The sequence below is a fragment of the Sphaeramia orbicularis genome, chromosome 18, assembly GCF_902148855.1.
Source record: "Sphaeramia orbicularis chromosome 18, fSphaOr1.1, whole genome shotgun sequence".
In the NCBI taxonomy this organism is placed as follows: domain Eukaryota; kingdom Metazoa; phylum Chordata; class Actinopteri; order Kurtiformes; family Apogonidae; genus Sphaeramia; species Sphaeramia orbicularis.
The window spans coordinates 18572188-18592489 of NC_043974.1; the positions used below are offsets into that span (position 1 = coordinate 18572188).

General features: G+C 37.5%; 1 protein-coding gene across 1 annotated transcript in view; it reads left to right on the forward strand.

The window, feature by feature from the left end:
* ablim2 (actin binding LIM protein family, member 2) overlaps positions 1 to 20302 on the forward strand; it is a 131598-nt gene that overhangs the window by 16306 nt on the left and 94990 nt on the right. The gene's annotated exons all lie outside the window — the stretch shown is intronic.

A 20302-nucleotide genomic window follows, 5' to 3' on the forward strand; every position in this document is an offset into this window, starting at 1 on the left:
ACGCTTTCCTTTCACACGGGGAACTGACGCCAAAAATAGAATGATTCTGCAGCCTGGTGTTTGAATATGCTGTTTTCAAATCATACTGACAAACAAACCAACTAAACTTGCCAGGTAAAAACACTGTCCTTGGGTGAGTCTGGTGGTTCAGAATAGTGTGATAAAACAGCTTCACTTTGAAACTGAACACATGAAATATGTTTTCTATATTTTCTTGATTTGCACTAAATATTTGATGTGGGAAGATACAAGAAAAGGAAGTGGAGAGTTGAGCCCTTTTCACCCATAACATGCAATTTTTATAGTAAAAGTGTTACTACCAGCATTGATGTGTTGTATCACAATTACTGTAATAATAGTATTAATAACGGTAGTAAAAATCATATCATGATGTTTACAGCTTAAGTAATATCACTCAAAATGAGTTACAACAACAAAAATACATCAAAATAGTTGAGCCATGACTTTCCCTGAGTTGCAGTTATGGCAAGGCATTAATTTAAAACTTTCTTATTTGGGTCTAAATTTACTCCTTCCTGTTTCCTGTTTTTGCAAGTGTGTATTTATTGATTATATTTTTGTTTATAAGGATAGCGCTTGGTCAAAACTCACCCTTCGATATAATAAATTAACTTTTTTCTGTGTTTTTATGCACAGACATCACACATTAAAAGCCTTCAAACAGTTCACTGGATATAATTCTTGTCTTTTGTAGTTAGTTTTTTCTTGCATCTTCATATGTTTATTTCAGGACAGTGAAAAGAAGAAAGAAATGCAAAGAAAAGAGACGAGATAAGATACAATACGACATTCAACAAAGAAATTGTGTTGAAATTGGCACGTTGGGGCTCACAGTTGGTACCATTAGCCTCTCTACTGCCCACCCCTCCTACTCATTTTTTAATGGTCACATTTTAATTGCAGTCACTGTACTTTATTTTTTTACCACTGTTAAATTGCTGTTCATGAAAGTCAAGACGTCCCGCAGCTATTTCACATTAAAATCCTAGCAGGAAAGCGAGGGATTATCCCCTTTTGAGCGGCTAAAGGCTTTTGTATTAAACATCAGCAGTAAGTGTGGCAAGAAACGGCAAAAGTGAAGCAATCAGAAATAATTAGTGATCAAAAAGAGCACAGAAGATAGAAAAAAGATCCTAAAAACCAGTAAAAGAAACTGAATTGGTAAAATAAATCAGTAACATATTTTACAGGTACATTTTGTAGATTCTTAATGAAATGGAAAAATATGTGCAGTAGTAATAAAATTAGTAATAACAGAAAAAAAGAAGAAGAGGTTTAGGGAGAAAGTAATGAGAAATAGAGGAGTAATGGAGTAAAAGAGGTCAAAAAGGAGGGAGAGACGATGAAAAACCAGTCACGAGTCATTCCAGGTCATTTCCTGTAGTGTGGTGAGTGCTGCGAGTCCTTCCTTCTTGGCACACATCCATTCATCCCTCCTTTTGTTGTTGCCATTGGTTACAGCCCCATTTATCTTCCTCCTCTCCTTTCTCCAATGACAAGCTGGAGCTGCAGTTTGCGGATGTGGGGTGTTCTCTCTGCAGCCTTTTATATTAGATATACTGTATAATCTGCCTGATTACATGCTGTTTAACTCAAGTGTCTACATGTATGTAAACACACTGAGGAGCAGCTGTCTGTCACTGCAGTGTTAAATTTACACCATCTATTGCTGTATATTTACACCCTGTGAAGCACCATGAAATGCTCTCCCTTTGCTTTGTTGTGAAGTTTATGTTTCTTTCCCTGTTAAACCAAAATAATGAATTTAATAAGGACAACCCCTCCCTCTTCCCTTCGACTATCTAAAGGCACCCGCTCATGCTAAATTATTTTATCTCATTAGCCCAGAAACTGGTGTTTTTAGGCCTTAAAAGAGGAGGGGGTATAAAACAGAGCTAAATAACCATGATATTCAGTTGCACACTCTTTCCATCTCTGTGTCTTGCTTAAACACATTACACACCCACATACTATCCTGAATTGTAATGTAAGAAGTGGAGATAATAACTGTCCGTGTTCCAATTTCCTGGCCTCTGCTTGGTGTCTCATCTGGTCTATTTACAATTAAGGGGTTTAAAATTAACCAAGCAGTAGGGCTGGCCAGTATATATAACAGTGGTTCCCAACCTTTTTTGGCTCGTGACCCCTTTTTTTTTTTGTGCTAAGATCAGTTTGTTTTTGATCATGTAATAGTTTGCTCTACTATGTTGCAAATAAACATTAATTTTAGATGACATTTAGTTTATATAATGTATATTATTATGGACGAAGGCAGAAAAGCCAGGTGTAGATTACTGCACAAAGTGAGAATTTTATTTTCCTTGGTCAGGATATGTACAGTCAGTCCAGCTTGTATTTACAAGGCTGCAAATTAATGCTGAACAAACAATAACTCAAGCTATGAATTTGAAAGAGCTGCAGCATCTGAAACTGACCACAATGAACATTTGAAAGATAAACAGTACCACAGTGCTTCAGTTTCAGCTTCAGAGTTTGGGATGTCTTTTATGGATTGTGATTGTCTCTGTCAACGTACCATATATTTTTTTTTATCAGTAAGGCTATTTTGTTTTTGTTTTTTTTATCAATTAATAGAAATTTCATGTGACCCCACTTGAATTCAAGGTTGAAAAACACTGATATATAATGTATTTTATGTACTGCTTTATTGCTCTGCATATAATGTAAGCAACTGTATTTCAAATATTGGATACTTGCTTTGGCAGGTTCTCACTTTCTCTCACACTGATGTTAAATAGGACAAGTACGGGGGTAAAGAGTATACTCCACTTTTACAAAGAGTACTGCTTCGTGGGTCATTTATACCGATCATTATGAGCACTGACTGCAGAAGTGGTACAAATATTGATTATATCATTCCAATGGTCCCTTTCACTGGGTTGGATATATTAGGCAGCAACTGAACATTTAGTCGTTGAAGCTGATGTATTGAAGCAATAAAATGATCAACGCAATGAACTGAGTGACTTTGACCAGGTTCATATTGTAACAATGATGAATGGGTCAGAACATCTCCAAAACTGCAGGTCTTGTTGGGTGTTCCTGGTCTACAGTGGTTAGTACCGACCAAAAATGGACTAAGGAAAGACATCCCAACCTCAGGGCTATTGATCATCTGTGGGAGGTGTTGGACAAATACAGTCGCGGAAAAAATGATTAGACCATGAAAAGTCATCAAAACAATGGTTATGCAATCAAGTACTAACTCCTGTGTGTATCATGTGACTAAAACAGACAGAAATGAAAACATGGAATGCCTAAAAGCACTGTTTTTGTCAGTACAATGCAATAGCTATTGATGGAAGAACTGAAGTGATTTTGGTTATTATCAAGGAAACTGTGGAAAATGCAGAGATATCAGCTCTGAAATTAAACTCTTGTGAGCTATTTTTGTTGTTATCATTATAATTGTCCAAAGAAATACACCTTTAGTTGTACCAGGCATTAAAATGAACAAGAAATTGAGGAAAACAAGGGTGGTCTAAAAATTTTTTCTGCGACTGTAAATCTGATCCATGGAGGTCCACCTCTACTTCCAGGACTTCAGGGATCTGCTGTTAACATCTTGGTCCAGGTATCACAGATACCACTTGACCAGGGGTCAGCAACCCTGGTCCTAGAGAGCCACTATCCTGCATGTTTTAGATGTATCCCTCTTCCAACACACCTCATTCAAATGATAAGCCTATCATCAAGCTCTGCAGAAGCCTGATAATGACCGTCAGGTGTGCTGGAAGAGGGAAACATCTAAAGCATGCAGGATAGTGGCTCTCTAGGACCAGGGTTGCTGACCCCTGCACTAGACCCTTCAGAGGTCTCGTTGAGTCTTGAGCCTTGGGTCAGAGCTGTTTTTGTGGAAAAAGGAGAATCTACACAATATTAGACAGGTGCTAATAATGTTGTGATCCCATAAATGCTGGATTGGTTGAGATCCGGTTGTTGTTCTTTAGATACTTTAGGTACGTTCTAACTACTTTACACTGGGAATGAACAACAAGATCTGGAGATGCTCTGACCCAGTGATCTGACCATCACAATTTCTCCCTTGTAAAGGTTGCTCAGATCCCTTCTCTTGCCCATTTTTCTGTTTCCATCACATCCACACATGGTCAGGGGTCATAATGTTTTGGCTTGTCGGTGTATTGTATTATCAGAATCAGAATTGCCTTTATTCGCTAAGTGTCTTCAAAAGAATACAAGGAATTTTACTCCGTTTTTTTTGTTTTTGTTTTTTTTTAAACTATTCTCTCTCTGTACAACATAGTAAACAAGCACTAAAAAAACCTACAACTAAAGCAGAGTTTAAATAAAATAAAAAAACTTTTGTACAAAAAAGTGTATAAACATTTAAGTTAAGTAGTGCAATAAAAATGTGAAAGGAGAAAGAAAAGCAGTCAACAGGTTATTATTGTTGCTTGGTTTGAGAAATGAAGCTCATGTTTGAATGAATGAATTGCTATTTATTGTCATTTGACAGCACAGAGTACATCAAACAAGATTGTGATCGATGATTAGGGACATCGGCCACCGCAACTGGTGTGCTGCCACATAACCCTTTTCTTCGAAATTTGCAGTGAAGAGCACAGGATAATGCAAAGCATAAATATAAGACATCATACAGTTTTCACACATTACACGTGGACACATGCTGGTATTTTTTCATGGATCTGATAGGATTTGGGGGATAGGGTGAACAAAAAACAGAGTTTGAGAGCAAGACAAGATTTAGAGTTGGGGTGGGGTAGAATGTGTGTGTGTTGTGTCTTTGTTGCATTTGAATAGTGTCGAAGGTTCCTAACTGGATGAAATGTCCTATAAGTATCTTCCATAATCAGAGTTATTTTCCTCTAAGAGTAAACACAGGACCATCCTATGTGAAAGGAAAGGAGATACTGCTGTATCACTGCTCAGTGCAGTCCAAAAACCTGACAGTTCCCAAATGGTCAACATGATGGATGAGATGTACTTTTTCCATCTTATGCCATAACTTCACAATATGCTGATGCAGGTGAATATTGACATAACTCACATGGCAGTAAAATGTGAAATTTATGTTGCAGAAGAACTGGCTTAGTTTGCACGATTTTTTCCCTCATTTTGAGGATTGTTGTGCTGCAGCCTTCGGGAATGTCTTTAATTGATTTGCACACTTCCACCACAGATGCCTTAAGACATAGATTGTAAACAGTGTATCTTCAGGAAATGCAACCAAATCAGACTATTGTAAGTATATGTATGGATTAAAATGTTATTATAAATGTAGCCACATGATATTTATAATGCAATGTGTGATTTTAAGAATTAGTATACATAAATGCATATCTTGAACAGATTAATTATCATACTACGATGATTATCATACTAATTTAACTGAGAACTTTAACTCAGAATTCATGTCTACAAATACGAGTGGAGGGGAGATTGAGTGCATGGTAGCATTTATTAGTTTTCTCCTTATTTCAACCTTGGCAATGAAGTCTTGTTAGGTTATCTATTCACATCCTGCAAGTACTCAAAACACACTTTGTTAGTCTTCTTAGTCATGTCTATGTCCTTTTTCTTTGACCTCATGCCATTTTCCATCAAGGCCAAGGTAAAGGGCGTAAGAAAAAGAGGTCGTTTTTGAGACTCATTTAGAGTGATTCCTTGGAGTCTGTTAGTGTTTGGTTGGTTTGTCACGTTTTATCCTTGACCTGCAGCTTCAGTTTTAACCCACTCAGATGTATATTTTTTCACCCTGTCCTCCTAATCAGTGTTATTTGATTACATTCTTTCACAGAGCAGTGGGTGTCAGGTTGCATGATTTGGTTAAGAGAGTCATATTTCTTTAATTTATATATAGCAGACCTGAATCCTGAGGTACGCGTGGATCGCACAGAGCTACTCTTTTTAATAAGTATTAATTTGGAAAACTGCTGGTGTGGCCCTTTTCTAAGGATAATGACAATCAGTGCTATCATTAATCATGCTTGTGCATAATTTTGTGGAATATATCAGTGCATCATATCTATCATTTGAAAGATGGATGCCCCTGACTGGGATAGTAGTTCAATGAATGTCATCTCAGTATATGGCCAAACCATCACAATGTGAATATGACCCAATTTTTCCCCCTACATTAGCAATACAGCAGTAAAAACAGAAAGATGAACATTTTACTTTGACTTTAAAGACCCCTTTTGCCTTTTTAAATGTAAGCTGCTTGCTCATACTTTCAACTTTTACACACTGATGCTGCACCTAAAGCCTAATATTCTGACTTAAACTCAGCTTTATGGTCAGGAGTTGGACTTGGGATTGGGGTCAATGGTGCATAACAGTGTCACACACACACACACACACACACACACACACACACACACATATATATATATAGTCACACACAGAGACAAAGCGACACAGAAGGAGAGCAAGAGACCCACATTTCCAGCTTATGAGATCCTGTAGTGCTGTTTGGGGGCTCCGTCTCTTACCCACAATCCATAATCCACCTCACCAGTATTCCCAGTAGTGATACAGCCATCTGAACCTTTGAAGTGAAGCCCTCTATATGATAGCCTGGTTCCCATTAGTGCAAGCTTGTCATGAGCCTGCTATATGACCCAGTAGTTTCCCATTAAAATGAGGACACTGCAGTATAATTGATTAAGTCCTGTGAATGATCATGCGTACGTGACATGATTGGAAAACGCTACAGTAAAAGGCTGGGAGTGGTGAGTAATAGAGATAAGGTCAAGGTCAAAAGGTTATGAGGAGCGATATCATTAGAGCAGTACTATAGCTCTCTGTAAGAGTCAGTTTTACCTTTGAAGAAAGTTTTTATGAATAATTCAAAGTCCATTGTGTAACATTAAGTGTAATTTAAGAGGAATATAATTTTCATAATTAGGTTTTCATCAGTGTATGATTTTATGAAAGTAAGAACTGGTATGTTTTTGTTACCTTGGAATGAGCAGTTTGCCTCCATGTAGCTCAGAATTAATCTTTTTATCTATTTTCTGTTTATAGCAGGAGGCATCCAGTGTTCAGGTGGATTACAATAACCTACTATTGTCCCTTTTCCACTGCACCTCTCCGGCTTGACTCGACTCTACACAGTTTTAGCGCTTTTTCACTGGGGGTTGTACCTGGTAACCATACTTTTTTCATACCACCTCCAGTGAGGTTCTATCTGGGCTGAATCTGCATTGAAATTTTACTGCCGGCCACTGATTGGTCAGAGGGAGTGTCGTCACATGTTTTCAAGCGTGCTTCGTCTCGCCACCTGTATTCGTTTCTCGTTTCACCTTTTCTGTGACAAAAAGCCACAGACTAGGCAACAAGTACAACATCACCTCAACACCATCCATTGTTGTTACTGTTTACTGTTCAATGAGTGAGACTTATGTCGCCTAAAAACAACGTCATGACAGTTTCGACGCTGCTGACCACACCCATCTCATTCGCGCCAAGGTGATACCAATTGCAGTGGAAAAGCAACGGCACTATACCTGTGTAGCACTGTAACTGTGTAGAGTTGAGTCGAATTGAGTTGAGTTGAGCTGGTACCATGCAGTAGAAAAGGGGCATATGTTTGAGCGTGGACCATGCTATGTATTCTGTAAATCGGCCTGAGAGTCTGGTTTCGACCGGTTCGATAGGTATAGTGTCATTAGATAACTTTTGTTATGATTTGGCGCTATATGAATAAAATTTGATTGATTGATTAATCTACAGACTGTATCACTCACTAAGTAGAAAAGCTCATTATTATGGTATCATCAAGTTTTCCTCTTCAAACTAATGGTTATTTTGACAATGGGTCGGAGTAACACTGTAATCTATAATCTATATATAACTATAACCATCACGTTATTATAGCTCTGTTTTTAGACAGAAAAGAGCCACAGTAAAACCACAACTCACCTCTGTTTTCAGTGCAGTTTAGTTATAACTGTGAATCATCAAACAACAACTTAACAAAGATAATAACACCACATCATAACTTTATACCTTCATAAGCCTCAAATTCAAACCTGTGTAGAAGAAATGCTGATTTCATCATCAAACTCCATTCTTTTCATTTAGAGCTGTGTCCAGAGGTGACAACAACAACAGCAATAGTGTTTCTAGCTTTTTATCACTTTGTCACTTTCTTTGACTATAAACGTTGTTACTTAATGGTACTCATCCCATCTGGTCACTTGCTGTCTTTTTGGTCAAAGTCCTCATGGTGTTAGTTTTCCTCACCATGGGAGACCATCAGAATGACTCACTACTTCCTCTAGTGGTCACATAAATCAGTCAAACAGGGTATAATTGGATAAGGTTCTGTTCCAATACATTGGCATCTTTGGCATAACTCAAGACGTCTTTATTCTCAACACTGATGATAATTTTATGTCATTTTTTAGTATTTGAAAGTAGAAGTACTACATATAGCCCCTTTAAATAGTTCCAGGAAGACAGTGGTTGAGAGGTACCATGGTTGTTCAAAACATCATAAACAATTAACACAAATATATAATGGCAACAGTTTCCTTTGGGGTCTGTTTCTACAGTAACAAACATTACAATATCCCATGAAATGTGATAAATCTGTACTTCTTGCATATTTCTGATGGCTGTCTGGATGTTTGTTTGAATGTTGGCACCAAATGGAAAAGTGGTGGAAAGGTCAAAATGCTAGATCAAGAAAATAAATCACCTGAAGCATCCTTCATCTTATCCAGACAGAGGGGAAATGCACACAGTCTCTGTAAGTCTTCTATTTCCCTGCACCCTTTCTAGGAAGCTAATAAAGCGTGTGCAGGATGACAGATTGGGCTGACTACAAAATGCTGCAGCGTGCACAAATCTGTCCAAACCTCTGCAAATACTTCACACTGGGTATCTGGGAAACAAGTAAGAGAGGGATGAGGGAAAAGAGCTGATGATTTTATGTTGAATTAATGCCAAACGTAAGCCTTTGCAGATAGCTCTTTCCTTGCTTTTGACTGATTCCGACAGGAGTGCTTTTTCATCTTTCACATGCTGCTCTGGAGAAGTTTACAGGAAAATTTTGTGAGATTAGCATGAGTCGAAGCTAAGGCTGTGCGGGTGGGATTGTTATTGATCGCAGTCAGAGGGAAAATCAGCCGAGTCATGCTTTTCAGTCTGTATTTTTCTCAAGAAGAGTGGTATTTATTCCAAATGCATCAAAAGTTGTGAAGAGAAATGGCATTTTTATCATCATATTTGCCATTTTTATCCTCATAAATGTCAGCATGTGGCTATAAATTGCATTTCCTCTTGGCTGGAATAGGCAGAGCACTGTTTTGGTGGTTCCACTTTTGGATTTGTTGTAGACAACACTTGGCAGCTCTGGTGTGGGATGATTTGCAATGCAGATCCTGTGTTTTTTTTTTTTGTTTTGTTTTGTTTTTTTTCTCCGTCACACACTCAAGTGGTGCCTACTGCTGAGTCACATGGCAAAGTCTGCAAGAGGCCCATGCACGCTGTTCCCTGAAGCTTCCAACCATTTGCTGAGCACTTCCTCCGGTTTATGTTCCAGTGATTATCTGTCACAGTTCTGGGTGACAGAAAGAAAGAAGAGTGAAACAGAGGCTGTGTGTGAAAGAAGGGGACAGTGTCAGGGATGAAATGAGGCCATGCTCTGGGCTCCCTCTCCTTGACAGTCATCTTAGTTTTCAGACACTCCTCCGCTACATCCTGTCTGTTATTTTGGGTAGTTTTTTAATAACCCACACCATGGGCTCCTGTTGGTCTGGCTCGGTAGAAAGGAACATCCACCTGTAGTCTGAATGGAGCTCATGCTGTCCTATTTCTACCAGGGTTCAAGTAACATCCTGTGTTTCCAGGCTAATTCAGAAACCTCTAAAAGTAGTGGTGCCAGCTATTTTCAATGGAAAGTACCAAAAGCTGGCGTGAAAAGTCACTTGATTATTTTACACACTGGTGTGCTTTTTTGTGAGGTCCTAATGCATTTGAAACTCAGTATTTTGTGAAATTCATTTGCCAGCACTTCTGATTAAGCATTGATTGATTGATTGATTGAGTGATTTATTCTGACCATGCAATGAAATTTAACATATATGTGAACAAGTAAAACATATATAATAATACAAAAATCAACAATCAAGACCATCTTAGAAAGAAGACCAGCACAATAGTTTCATTTACATGCCCGAAAAGGGGTGGAAGAAGTGCAACTTATTTAATCCTGCCCCTTCTCCAAAAATATCAATAACATATATTTATCTCCCTCTTCCTTTTACATTACTCTTTTAGATTTATTCCCACACACATTCATACATTGGCATGCAGTCACATAATTTATTCACTATGTATAGGTAAATAGAATAAAGTAAAGTAATTAGTAGTTGTGGAAGTACGAAAGTAGTGCAAAAATAAAACACAAAATAATGTTAGTAAATTAAGTTGGTAAATTGTAAGTAAAAATGTTAGTGAAAATAGTCAATAAAAAAGGAACAAAGAAAGAGTTCATTTGCAAATACAAGTGAATAGTGATTGAGTATAAGATACATCTATGCACAGTTTGTTCACATTTCTATCTGACTGGTGATTGGTTGACTATCATCCTGATTTATTCTTGACCGGGCACGGTTCCATCTAGGGCTGGACGATAAAACGATAATGATATATATCATGAAATAACTTTTCCGTGATGTATATGATAGTAGCTATGTTCTTGTCTTAATATCTCACTGTCATGTTTTATTTTTGACATTATATCTTACGCTTAAGGTTTATCTTCCACCCTTGTTTCCCTCTGTGTAGCTGCAGTCGCTGAAGATGACGACATTACATTTGTTTACACTGTGTTGTAAAGGAGCTTTGTTATGTTATTCCAGCGTGGGCCTTTCTATGTTAAGTTTGTGTTCTCTTCAGGTACTCCAGCTTCTTCCCACCATCCAAAGACATGCACTTTAATAGGTTAATTAATCTGTCTGAATTGCTTGGAGGTGTGAAGGTGGCAGTGAATGATTCTTTGTTGGTATATGTAACCCCTGTGACCCTCTCAAGGACTTAGGAGTTTGGAAAATGATTGAATGAAATGCATCAACCTGGTGCAAAAACCAAACTAATTCAAGTTAAATCGATCTGATAGCGTTGGTTGAAAAGTGATGCAAATAAACTGCTGCTCTCCTTCCATCAGTACAGAAATACACACTGACACATTTACTCTTTTATACTGAGGAGCTGAAATCTGCTCAAGAAGCATTGAACGAAGAAGACATGACCCAGAGGATCACAGAATTCATTAAATCTGGTTCAGTAGGGAGTCTGGATCTCTGTGCCAAACTTCCTGACAGTCCATCCAGTCCAGGTTTTGAGGTATTTTAGTCTAGGGAAAGTGGTGGACCAAACAATTGAGGATTGTCAGAGCCTTTCCACTATGGCCACTGAAACTAAATCTGATATTGTCATACAGTAACCCCATAAACAGTCTATTATTATATTCTCCTCCACATCTTTTGCTTCACTGGTTTTTGAATGTCTGGCCCAGCGCCTAATGAATCCATTCGGTCACTTCACTGTGGTGGAAGTGGCCATTGTTTGATTGAGGCCCAAAAAAATGGAGATGGTCCAACATCATTACCATTACCCTGAGGTGACCCCACACCAGCTGAAAGAAGAATTACCTCATTGTTTATGTACAATGTTCACTGTTCGCTCATGTCACACAACCATTTATACCATACTGTATGCACCGGCTATATTGTTCGCTTGACCATACAGTTTCTCAGGAAACTCACATGATTTACAGATAGTAAAGTCACGCAAACTCACAGCAAATCACACCAAGGCACGCAAAGTCATCGCATCTGAGTTCTTATATAACAAAGTAAATTAAATCCAACTCTTTAGGTTGTTGCAGATTTAACTCAACACTTTCACCTGCCAGTTTGTTCCACAATGTTCCAACATAACATCCAGTTTCATTTTACCGATGTTATTTCAAGATTCTTCATACATTTTTTTTCCCACTTTGGGATAATGGAAAAAAAAACTATAAACCCAACATCAGACGTTCATTCATTCATTCATTATCTGAACCCGCTTTATCCTCACTAGGGTCACGGGGGTCGCTTGGAGCCTATCCCAGCTACATAGGGGCGAAGGCGGGTACACCCTGGACAAGTCACCAGTTCATCGCAGGGCTGACATATAGAGACAATCACTCTCACATTCACACCTATGAGCAATTTAGATTAACCAATTAACCTATCAGTGCATGTCTTTGGATGGTGGGAGTACCCGGAGAGAACCCACGCAGACACGGGGAGAACATGCGTGTTCTCCCCATGTTGGAATCAAACCCAGGACCTTCTTCCTATGAGGCACGAGTGCTAACCACTGCACCACCGTGTCGCCCATCAGACATGATTATTTTAGTGTGTTGGTGAGGTTGGAGTATTAACAGGTCTTTTGCAACTTTGTAAATGCAGTAAAAAAAAAAAAAAAAAGTAAAACTCAAAGTAATACTTAACTAACAACAGACTTTCTCAAACCTCTAGATTAATAGGAGATATACTGAGCTTGTTGTTTTATCATATTTAGCTGCTTAACCCTAAAACACCTAAACAATCATTGGCAACCAAAAGCATCTACTGATCTAAAATGTTCAATAACTTTAGATCCACTAAACCTATCAAGACAATGATGACTCTGTTGTGAACATGGAAACACTATTATCTCCTACAGCCCTGATTCACCAGTAAAACCCATGTAGTTTGACAAATGATGGTTGTAGATGTTTTTTTATGTTCAGTTAATGATATATTTTTCTGAAAAGGTCACTTTTTAAAAAAACCTTTTCTTTGTTTTGATATGATAGCCTTTGAATTTACCATTATTTTTTTATATCTACATGATCAGTAAAACACCTGATTTTTACTGAAAAGTGCAAAATGCAGAGGATAATAAAACGATCAGTGTTGACGAATCACTAAGGAAAAGCTAAATTTAGAAATAAATTATTTTGGTAACTGCCATAAAAATACAGTAGTTCTTAGTGTTTAAGAGTTAAAGCTTTAATCAATAATCTGCATGGACATTTGCTAAAAATACAACTTGCATATTTTTAAGGTAGGGTGATAGGATTTTGATTGTTGTAAATACACACTGCACAAATTCCAACTCATCCATTGTTTATGCTTATATAGTGTTTAAACTTATATATTTCATGCAGTTTTGCTACAAAAGTTTTTATCAATACTTAACCTCGGGGCGTCTAAAGCTTGTTTGTTTACAGGCAGTGATAAATCCCAATGGGAATGTGTTAGGCTACCAATTCTTAGACATTGATTATGTATCAGCTCCAATCAATGTTGAGCGTTAAAGCCAGTCTCCAAATACCCACAAACACAGAACAGCTCAATATGAAGTCACCTCCAACATAAATCAGATTATCTGGACCAGTTGAAACAGATGTACTGGGAACTACAGTATTCAGGTTTAAGGCCGACTCTTACACCATCTGCATGTGTTATTTAGAGCTGACGTTTACCTACATACTGGATATAAGATAGATTCCAAAATATTGAGCTTTTTTGCATTTTGCTGTTTCAAATAGATCTCTGACTTAATATGTGATATTTTTGGAGCTGTTCTCATTTGCTGCTGCTGACTTTGTGGTGAGTTCGCTCTGCAGGAAGGTTTAAATTATTGTAATTAGAGCTTGTTCTCCTTCTTGACCCCTTGGCGTATGTTTCAGTACTAATTTTCCACAGGTTACCAGAGAGAGGTCAGTGTGAATTCTTAGATGTCGGAAATTGACGACAAGTGCCAGGTGACGTTAAGTGGGCAAAATTCTTAGTAAGAGGGGTGTTTGGGGTGGTTATGGCAGTTTGTGTCCCATTTCATGCTGTGTTTATTTGTGTGTTTTCTTTCTATATTTGTCTTTCTTATTTTAGGTGTTTCAGAGACCCACTTTCTCTTTTGACAAGTGTTTACCAGTTGTTTTTATACTAAAATCTAAAGAAACTACAGCTACGGCATTGTCTGAATGTCTGACAAATCATCCCTGTGTCTAAAATCAGTGCCTCCTCCATGCAGGAAGATATTTAGTTTTTAATTCTTATTCTTGATTGCTGAAATTTTCCTATTTCCTCAAGGCTGTACAAGCATGCACTCCAATAAAGGATAGTGCTCATGTCATTCATCACATCAAAATGTGTAAAGCTGGCTGTTGATACTTGTTCAAAACAGGATTTTTAATTAGTGGATGCAAAAAGTGGACAATGTGAACACCTCCTGCCTTTTTCAGCATTACAATCTTTCCAAAACCCTGTTACCCAAGACTTGATAATGAGAAACAATACACAGCTGACCATTAACAAGCGAGAGACTATAGGCTATAAACTGCTGTAAAACCCCAAATGAAACATGTATTCTGAATGTGTTATACACTGTACTGTGCAAAAGTCGTTGGCCACCTCTAGGTTTGCTGTTTTTCAGGGTTGAAATGACCATATATATGTATTTCTCATTTTCTTTTGGTATTGAGATGCAACAAGAAAATACAGAGAATTCATGCACAACCTTAAAAGACATACAAAAACTGAACTAAATTGGTTCTAAGGGTTAAAGTCAGCATTTAGTGTGACCCCTCACCCCATGGCACGAAGCAGCACAAACAATTACAAACATCTGACATGTGTTGAATGAACCTGGTATAAAACATCTGAAAACTAATACAACTAGAAGCACTCGGAGAGCGCAGACCTCCGCCAAGGCTGATCAGTGGCCCCCCCCGTGGGCCCCCCCACCCCCGATCACCACCAAAATTTAATCATTTCATCCTTATCCCATTTCCAACAAACCCTGAAAATTTCATCCAAATCTGTCCATAACTTTTTGAGTTATGTTGCACACTAACGGACAGACAAACAAACAAACAAACAAACAAACAAACAAACAAACAGACAGACAAACAAACAAACAAACAAACGCTGGCAAAAATATAACCTCCTTGGCGGAGGTAATAAATCTCATATTGTATGAACAAAGGGGATATAGACATGTTAAGTGCAGAAGAAGGTCTAAACACCACCACTTTGGTTTATAGAAGCTATTTTTTCTCTCTGAAACTTTAGTTTTTACTGCTGTACATACTTCACGTATATCAGATTGGATCTTAATACAGAGACTGACAAATGTGTGATTATTAGAACTCAAACCTAATGTTGACCTTGGACTTTTGCACAGCACTGTACATGACAAAGAATGTTCCTAAAAGCCAAACAAAATAAGTAGGGCTGGGCGATAAAACGATAACAATATATATTGCGATATATTATTTTTTCCTCGATAGAAATATGAGACATGCTGATGCAATTTCGATAGAATACATTCATCTGTGTTTTGACAGACTTAAGAACAGCCAGTCATAATTAAGTAGCGCAGCACCAAACCAATGACGCTAGTGCCACGGCAAGTTAGGTTGACACACAGCGCAGGTGTAAGAGCAGCCGCAGCACACACACACTAATGTTTGGGCTACAGTGGGAGGTATTGAGTGTTCCCTCTGGAGAAAAACTGACTGAGAACTCGGGCGACGGGGTTACTGAAAAGTAGGATGCGAACCGTTTCAGTTCCAGCGTACAACAGAAGCACAGAGGCTGGGAGGTGGCTGTTCATAGCATGTGGTTTTACTTTGGTTTACGCCGGTGGGGGGGTTCAGGCCTACCGCAATTCTAATACACACACCATACGGCTGTAGACCTGAAAATAAAACTTAAGACGCTTATAAGACAGGAAGCTGGGTGGGAGATGAATAAAACGGGGGGAATAATTGTAAGAGCAAAGGGAGGGACTTCTCCATAAGTACCCCAACATATGTATCTTTCTTTCTCTCTCTCTCTCTCCCTCTCTCTCCTCCTTTCTAATGTCTTCACAACTAACTTATGAGTAACGGAAAATTTAAGCTTGACAAAAAATAGTGATTCGATTTATATCGTGATACATATTAATATCATCTGATATAAAAAAATTATTATTATATGACTCACCAATGGTCCACTTAGATTTCAGGGTATCCAAATGGAATATGCTGTTTACATGACCTGCATTGATCAGTATAATATATTTGCTGTATCATTGTGGTTGTTCATTGTCACGTCAGAAACACATTTTCACTAATACATCACTAATGTTTTCGACCACCTTTGTCCATTCCTGTCTCCAGCACATTTTGTCCCTCCAAAATACATTCCTTTAGGTAAGGTGTTATACTCTGGAGTTAATCTCTCTGAGTGGCAGCTTAGTGACAGTTGCGTTGTCTTCATATTTGTTGCCTGCATCATGTCACAAAAATCTGACAAGCTGAGACAGATCGTGGTGGACCATGACTGTGACCTTTGCCAGTCCGCAGAAGAGTGCAAATGAAAGTTTGTGTAATTAGGAGAAGTATTCTTGACCCTTTAATGTGACCGTGGTGACAGGTCGTTATTCATATGTAGCACTGGCTCTCATTATCCACTCAGATTTTTCAGAAGTGACTTTCAGAGTGGGGCCGCACTCATAGAAATGTGTATGTGCTGTATGCCCACTTTCCCAAAAGCCCCACTTATGCATGAGTAGATTATAAAGCTGTCAGCTTCGTTGAAACGATAATTAAATGTCTGTTATGCTAGAGTTGATTATAGGTAGAGAGCAAGGGTGGGTGGGTAAAATACAGGTATATGTTCTTTAATCAGTATATGATTACAGGTTTAAGGTGCACTAGAAATACAGTTCAAAGAGCACATTTATGTCTTTTCATGTAATTTACACTCGATTTACACTGCAGGTCTACTGGTGCCAGTGGAATTTATTTAACAAGGACAATACATTTAACCCATAAAGACCCAACCAACCAAAACCATCCACTGAATGAAAATGTTTAATAACTGTTGATCCACTAATTCTTTCAGTATGTGAAAATAATTGGTGTAAAATGCAGTTTGTCATCTTTTCATGGACATCAGATATGACCCATTTGGACGTTCAGAGGCTCCGTAGTGAATGTGGAAACACCGTCATCTTCTACAACATTGATTCACCAGTAAAACCCATGGAGTTTTATCAATGACAGTAGGTCGAGACACTTGGTTTATATTCAGTTAATGTTAGATTTTACTGCAAATGTGACTTTTTCTTCAGTTTTCTCTATTTTTGATATGATAATCCCCAACTTTAATCAGAGCTGTTATAAACATCTACATGATCAGTAAATTAAATATAGGAAAATACCAGATTTTTACTTAAAAATGCAAAAAAAACTGAGCATAATGTTAGACTAAATGGTGATAAATCATTTAAGAAAGGTTAAAACTAGAGAAAAATTCATTTGGGAGCTGACACAAAATTAGCACTGGGTCCTTATGGGTTAAGCATTGTTACATTTACAAATACGCAACCGATGCATGTATGTACTTTAGGACTTATAGCCGTAGTAGCAAATTTGCAGACAATGTCCCTAATTAGGATTTTAAGAGAGAACACAAAATCAAACAAGCAAAAAAAATACCTGCATGACGAAACAATATTACAATCAACAGATGTTAAGTGTTGAAAAAATGCATACATGTTGGCACAGACCAGGAAACAAACAACACTGCTAGCAAAAAAACCCAAAATTAAATCATGCAAAAAACAACGGAACAAAAAGAGTTTAATGAGAGCTTAGATCAACACTGAATATGATTCAGTGTTGTTTGTGTGTCATGAGTAAAATCTTCTGCATTAGTTTTTTGTTTCTGATGGTGAGATTTTCTAGATCTGATGAAGTGTTGTCCTGCATTTTGTTGGTTTACAGTCTCCACTTACAGAATAATAATATGAAAATGCCTTGTTCTGTGTTTGTTTGTTTGTTTGTAGGGGAGGGAAGGTTTTGGTTTGGTTTGGTTTGTTTGTTTGTTTGTTTGTTAACACTTTAGCAGCAAAACTGTGGGTTGAACTCATACCAAATTGGGGTTATAGATTGCCAATGACCCAGAATAGATCTGATTTCATTTTGGGAAAAGTATGTCAAAGTTAAACTTCTTTGGGAATTTTTAAAATGTTTTTTTTTTCCCCATTTACTTATAATGGGCGAAATTTCACATGTCTGTAGCAGCAAAACTGTTGGTTGAATTCATACCAAATTGGGTTTATAGATTGCCAGTGACCCAGAATAAATGTGGTTACTTTTTGGGAAAAGTAGGTCAAAGTTAAAAATTTGTATGAATTTTTAAAATCTTATTTCTTCTCCCATTTACTTATAATGGGCAAAATTTCACATGTCTATAAACCATCAATTTTGTTTCAGTTTACTTCAAACTTCATGTATAGAGGCAATTGATATGGTGACATCACCACACACATAGACGTGATGACATCAGCTGGATCCATGCCAAAATAAGCAACAATATGTGTGAGGGGCGGGGTTTGTTGTGCCTGACACCACTTGTTTTGTTTTGTGTTTACCACTCGGGGGCAGAGGGGTTCCAGCTGTGAACACAATGTGACACATCTGCCTCATAATCCTCATACAGTCGACATCTGCTTATCCATTTGAAGTCATGGTGTTTTCAGCCAGTGAACATAAATTGAACATTCATCCCCTCACGTCCATCCTAATTTTCACCAACTGTTGAGATTTTGTTGCTACCAGTAAAATGGGGCTTTTTGCTGAAAAAACAGGACTCAAAAGCATTACTGCTGCTAATTTAACTTCTGAATTTAGTGCACTTCCATCAGTTTTTTTCATCTTCCTTTCCTTCCTTTCCTAGTCTGTGCAGAGTCTGATGCTTCACGTGTTTAGTGTCATGTGTTGAAAGGTTTTCTTTGAGTTCAGGGTGTAAACATAACAGAGAGACTTGTGACATCACAAATATTTTGGGCTTGAGTATGCAGCTTTACAAGAGCTATGGGGAAACTCAAGACCATCACTGGACACTCGCTGAAGTGTAGGACATAGCCAAAGGTTTTTAATGGTCAATACTTAATTAGTCAGACATTCAGATTTTTTGGGATTAAGAATATATTTTTACGGTGTTTTCTGTTGGAAAAAGGAGTATTTTTATGCCAGTTCAGTTAATTTGAATTCGTTGTGCTTTTCTTACGATGACATCAAGACTTGTATATGTATTTTCTCTGGATTTATCAATACATACAAGGGCACTTATATGATCACACATATATGGTCACTATTTATGATAAAATATCAACCCTCAAAGGCCCAGAGCAGTGGTTCAGACCACTGTGTCTCCTGTATTTACTCTATTTTTCTATATATTTCTATATTTTCAGTCAGTCGGCATCAGTTGTTTCATCTATTTCTTTAAAAGTCCAGATTTTACATTTTCATTGTCTAAGAATGGAACATTTTACTGAAATTAAAAATAAAAAAATAATGTGAAAACTGAAGAAAGTTACTATTTTCAGCTTCCAGATAATTTCTCTCAACATCTAATCTTTACTAAGCAAATTAAGGCTTGTCACTTTAATAATGTTGTGGATGTTTTTCAAGGTAATTATTTCTATTTAATTCACTGACCATGTTCATGTGTCCAAAAAGAATTATATTGTCAACTAAACTAATAAATTATGGAGCATCTGAATGTCCAAATAAGACAAAACACATACAAGCATTTATATGATTAGAGGTTCAGGAGTTATTTTACAAGGATAAATATGTTTGGTCTCAGCTGTTGAGGGTTAATCTTAATCTCCCCTTGTTCTCAAAAACCTACATTAGTGTAGTCTAGTGTTTTGCACACTATGTTCAAAAAGATGGTGAAAATGTTAAAAAAAAAAAAAAAAAGTTTGGACACTGTGTAGGAGAGCAATCATGTAGAAAGTTCCAGAAAGTTATGCACATACTGGCTTGAAGAAAAGAAAAGAAATAAAACAATACAGCTGACATCGGAAGGATATTAAAAGTTAAGTTACAATACAAGGAAAATATGAGACACTATAAATTACCACTTATTACATTCTTTTTCATAAGTTTTATTAAGAATGATGATCTCTGTTTCTATCTGTAATATCTATATTAACTTCAGAGAAAGTAATTGAGCATGTTCACAGTTCCACTGTGAGGTTGGCTGTCAAAGCTGAATTCAGAGTGGAGTGGACCGGGCAGATTGGGACACACCTAGTGACAGATTACCAGGAGGAGGTGTCATTCTCTTTGAGTTGCACATGCTTCTATTTATAACAGATAGCTGCAATAACTCAGAGAGAGAGAGAGAGAGAGAGAGAGAGAGAGAGAGAGAGAGAGACATAGGGA